Here is a 6,000-nt window from a genome sequence, read left to right as displayed (position 1 = left end):
CTCTGACCCATGGTCCCATCGGGAAGCTTAAGATCATTTTGGAGTTAGAGATAGAATATGCTTAGCGTCGGTGGGTCTGGTAGATTGTTTGACTCATAGATGTTAGATGATTATGGGTTTAACAGCTCATCAGACTCATACATGTTTAGGATTAGTGTTTGGCTGAGCCTAAATATATTTGGGTCATAACCCTCTCTTTGACCATACTTCTGAAAGACAGTCCCACAAAAAAAAAAAATTGTTGATCCGTCAAAAGTCCCCAAAATCTTTGGGTATCATACGCAAGGACTTTGAAAAGACCCTATCAGCAGCAAATGAGACCCTTTTTTATCTTCTCCATAATATTTTGTGTGCCTTTCATGATACTGTTAGGATCCTCAAGTTAATGTGTCTTCTTTTTTATGGGGAGAATGTTTGCCTCGGGGAATGAAAAGACGGCTAGCTTTCAATGTAATATTTGAGTAGTCTTCTCGAGATATGTGGTGATATGAAAAGTTATTCATCTGACGGTGGAGATGAAGGAATTTTTTCTTTATAAACCTAATTGTTCTTGCTTTTACCTTTATTTCAATTTTACTTCATATGATTTATGAAAGAAAAAAAAAATTTCACAAAAAAAAAAACCCTAAGTCACCTTTTATTTAATCAAAGAAAAACTCATATAGACATCCCTAAGACCTCTTTCCAAATCTTTCCTTTGAATCAGAACTAATGGAGCACAGAAACACTAGACCTATTTTAAAAACAGAAGTGCTTCATCCTCCAATGAGGAGTTCAGATTTCAACCAGAACTTGAAAAAAGTAATATGAGACATGGGTCAAATACCTCACCCTGATGAGCACATCATCCAATTGACCCTAGGCACCTCTTAGGGATCTTTCAAAATCACTACCCTCATCTGCATGTATGCAATGAAATACTGCTTTCCTCTCCAAATATTCGTAGGGGATGTGTTTAGCTACTATTAGCTGGGTCCAGGCCAACTGCATCCAAATGGGTGGACAATCGTGTCTTCCTTTAAAAAATTATGCAGAATGGTTGGGCTCAAGCCCATGGTAAATGTTTTAGAAGTTGCTACCAAATGGTCATCAACACTGATGGTGGCAAAGACATATGGTGGTTCTTTATCTTTGCTAATAGGAGCAATGACACTATGAAAAACATATTGGCTGGGAAGCCAACGCCTATTAAGATGTGGAGGGAGAGATGACTGGTCATAAGATATATTAGGATAACCAATCATTAAGAAGGATTGTAGTCAGTTTGAGGTTATTCCCATTACTAAAGTGTCCCTCCACGAATTAAACAGCAAAGCTCGTCTAAGCTTGGACAAAGAGAAGAACCATACTATGCTGGATTCGACCAGCACTAACTATGAAGTTGAAAAAATAGCCAGGGGATATTACTAGACCATATTTCAAGGTATAAGACCATCCTGCCATTTTTTTTTTCACCTCGTTTTAGAATCTAACCTTCATTTGTTCCTAAAAGGCTGATAGCTAAAAAAAAGATGCATCATAGAAACCTTCTATAAAGAGCTTTCTTAGAGGGTTTTTATCTTGTGCCACTGGTGGAGGAAGAGGTAAAACGGGGAAGAAAGACTCCCCCACTTTTATTAGGGAACTTTCTGCTCTTGAGGGCCCTGCCTCTATAAAGACAATAATGAAAGTTATAGCCCCTGTATAAGCTGGGGGTCATGATCTTTCCTTATTTAGGGAAGAAGTAAACTTGGCTCCTTGATTGCGAGTGCTACCACCCACTTCAAGAGAAAAAAAAATGTTTACTCCGGTGGCAACCCGCACTCTAGTCCTACTAATAGAGGCTCATGTAATGATATTTTCTTTGCCTCAACTTCCTACCTTACAGCTGAGGAAGCGACATTTAGGACCTTTACCAAGGCTGGCACCAAGGATTTTAAAGACATTTTCTTAGACTTGGCTCTAAGTTGTAATCCATTTAATTTCCCAACCCCAATGGACAAAGAGAGGCAACTTACAGAGGCTATATTTGGAAAGAGAATGGGCCCCGATGAGGCTAGCCTCGAGGTGGTGAGAACACTAGAAAGGGTCCTTACTATCCCATCAGATATCTTAGCAACGTCTAATGAAAGCTTTCATCTCCATCTAGCTTTAACTACCTAAATGGATTTTAATATAAGGAAAAAAATAAACTCATATTTCTTTTTGGCTTTAGTTTGATAATTACATCTTTTAACATTTACCATTGGTAAACTTTTATGATATACGCCCACTCCTGGAGGTGTTGGGCGATTAAAATGGGTTATGTAAGGGCGACTGCGAATAGGGATAATCAAACTACCTTCGTATGGATGTAAAATGATAAAACTGATATGAAGGCTAAACTATGGAGTATTGAGGTGGCCTATACCACGTTGAAAGACAAAACACAAGACATTTCCCTTGAGTTGCCTTTTAGAGAGAAAAAACGTTTGAGGCCTCCTGCTAATAGGTGGTTCCCCTGAGGCAAGAGCTCCTTGAAGATAGAGCCTCCCAAGTTAGTTTGCGGGTTAAGCTTGCTGTTACCAGGGAAGAAGCCTAGTGTTCCAAGGCAAAGTTAAAGGCCCTAAGAGACTCTTCTGAGGAATTTCAAGAATTTTTCAAGAGTTCGACAACTTTGACCGAGATAATGAGAAACAAGATTTTCTTGGCCATATCCAACTTATACTTCTTCAATCTCTTAAGGGGAATATAGATAGAACTTAGTGTGGCCTTCCATTTAGTCTATATCCCTGATTTTGCAGATGTATTCCCGGTCAGGATCGTTGCAGCCTAGTAAGGGAAGTATCTAGCTGAGAAGCCTAGAGTGGATTTTTAGATCCCTCTATACATGTATATATGTATTCATCTTTCATGTACATCATTTCTTTTATAATATAATTATTTTATCTTCATCTTTCTTTTCATAAGTTTAAAGTCCTTGTGTAGAGTTTTTGTTTGGGTCCAATGTCTTCATTTAGTTAAATATTTCTAGGTTCAATGCATATACTTAAAAGATCATTTTTAGGTCCAACGCTCATACTTAGGGGATCGTTTATGGGCCTAACGCCAATACTTAAGAGATTATTTCTAAGCCCAACACCTATACTTAAGAGATCATTTCTAGTGGTGGGCAGTGAATCATCTAACCTTAGCAGGGTTTAGGATGGTTCTACCTTTTAGGAACTGAGAAAGGATATCATTTGCAGGTGTTCACTTATTGATGATGTAGTGTTTATCTCATCCTTGTAGAAAGGTGTAATCACACTAGGGAGAACATATTGATCCATTTCAAGGTAAAATATGTGTAGCACTAAGGAGACATTCATTATTTTCAAAGTAAATATGTTATCATATTAGAAAGAGTAAATTCATCCTATCTTTGGAAGATTTGAGAGGCTTGCACCCTAGGAAGACCGTAGTAAATCCATCTCATCTTCGGAAGATTTAAGAGGCTTGCACCCTAGAAAAACCGTATCCATCCTTGTTTTTTATGCAATGTTTATCCCATCCTTAGAGAAAAGTGCAATCACACTAAGAAGAACATGTTGAGAACATGTTGATCTTTTATAAGGTAAAATATGGCGTATCACTAGGGAGACATTCATTACTTTCAAAGTAAATATGTTATTGCATAAGAAAGAGTAAATTCATCCTATTTTTAAAAGATTTGAAAGGTGTGCACCCTAAAAAGACTGTATCCATCCTTATTTCTGATGTAGTGTTTATCCTATCCTTGAAGAAAATTTGATCGTACTAAGAAGAACATGTTGATCCCTTCCAAGGTAAAATATGTTGTAGCATTAGGGAGATGTCCATTACTTCTAAAGTAAATATGTTATTGCACTAGGGAGAGTAAATCCATCCTATTTTTAGAAGATTTGAGACCTGGAAAGTAGAAAGCATTTGTTATTTTGAACAATATAATTCACATACAAAAAACTTATATTTCTAGTCATTGACCATAATATATTTCTATCCTGTTTTGGGGTGCAACCAATAAAAAAAAACATTTTTGTTACGATTATAGTCTTGGTCCTAAAGAAGAGAGGGAATGGCATTTCTTTGATGAAGGTTTTCTAGGTAGTCATCAAAATAACTCTTCCCAGATAAACATAGTTCCTTCAATTATTGTGAAAATATGATTGGCAAAAGAGAAGATAACCCCTCTATTTAGGGATCATTTACCATATCAGATCTGTAAACTTGGTAGGAGTCCTTGGTTAGTAATAACTCTTGAAGTTGCATGGATTGAACCAACATTCTATTGGTAACCATTAAAGACTTTCCAGAACCTTGAAGTTCTAGCTTCGATAGTAAATAGGGATTATAATGGAAATGAACCCTCTGGTTTGCAATAACTCCCAAAGTTACACGGATTGAACTAATATTTTGCAGGTACTTGTTGAAAATCTTCCAAAACCTCAAGGCTCCAAATCCAATGGTAATTAAGAATGATAATGGTCTGGCTTCTGAAAGAGCGATCAATGATTTTTAATTAGTTTCCTGCAGACGATGCCACTGATAAAATCTGTTTTTATCTCATGGGCTTGAAGGCCAAGCTAAGGCCTAGAATAAGATTGTTAATCTTTTGGTTCTGACAATTTGATCCATCATTCATTGGCAAAGTGGATAGTAAATTATACTTGTTACTTGCAAAAGGTCCTTTTTTATATACTTAAGTACTCTCTGATGATTAAATTAATGTTGGTTTAGAGGAAGATCAGTTATACTTTTGAGAAAATAGCTTTTAACGATATATCTGCCATTGTAAAATAGAGAGAAGAAAAAACTAAACATGTCTGAAGGTTATATTTTTCCTTTTTTATAGTCCTCGAGGTCCCTCCCTTTGTTCTAGGGAAAAGGGTTGTGTGTTCGTGAAATATCTCCATTTTATCAAGATAAAAAGTCTCTTATGTATCAGGACAAGAGATCTTTGTCTTGTCAGGATAAAAATATCTCTTACTCATTAGGGTAGAAATATCTCTAACTTATCACGATAAAATATCTTTGATCCACAGTCTCATCGATATTTGGCTCATAACCCTCTATTCGGCCATACTTCAGAAAGACAATCCCACACAAACAAAAACCAATAAATGTTAATCCATCAGAATATATATCCCAGATTCATGTAATGATTTTTGAATAATAAAGATGATATATATCCTAAATGATATAATATGTATTTTGTCACTCAAATGTGTGTTTAGTAATATGGTGAATGTTATTTTTGCAAAAGTATTTTTCAATTGAAAATACATATATTTCTTTAGATTTTAATATCAACATATTAAAATTATTGAAAAACACCTAAAATGACATCAATTAATGTTTTTTCAAAAAAAAAATAGTTGGAAAACATTAAAAAAAAACAGATTGAAGAAGAAAAAAGAACATTTTAAGAGGTGTATTGCATGTGTCGATAGTTAAGTCTTTGCAAGTTTAGAAATTTAAATGGTATGAGAGGGATGAGTCGGAAACACAGACACATCCAATACATACTTTTTCTTTTCTTTTCTTCTAAGATTGTAATCGAAAAAAATAAAATTGATGGAACTAGAAGAAGAAGAAGTTGCTGGATTGGGTTAGTTTAACGGATGCCTTTATGTTTTCACCTCATTTTTCTTAACAACCTCATTTTTTTTAACAACTTTGACAAATAGAAAAAGGGAACTTCCACCAACTGAGAGAACACACGTACATGCATTTGATGAGAACATGTCCTTTCAACATGTGTTCTATAATGAGTGGTTCGAAGTTCATCATTAATAGCACGCAACTTACAAAATTCAGAATGATGGAAGCTTTTACAGTATGTTATCACTTTAGACCTTTGTTTTCATGTAGTTCAAAACCATATAATATATATGACAAGTGTATTAATTATTTTATCCACGTGAGTTCAAAACTATAAAATAATATTGAATTCTAAGGTAAGTCATTCTTTTCCATACATGAAAACCTCCTTTCTTTTCTTTAACTCTAATATTGTTTACGATA

This window comes from Populus trichocarpa, chromosome 1 (assembly GCF_000002775.5).
Source record: "Populus trichocarpa isolate Nisqually-1 chromosome 1, P.trichocarpa_v4.1, whole genome shotgun sequence".
Classification (NCBI taxonomy): Eukaryota; Viridiplantae; Streptophyta; class Magnoliopsida; order Malpighiales; family Salicaceae; genus Populus; species Populus trichocarpa.
Note: the sequence above shows the minus strand (reverse complement) of the source record.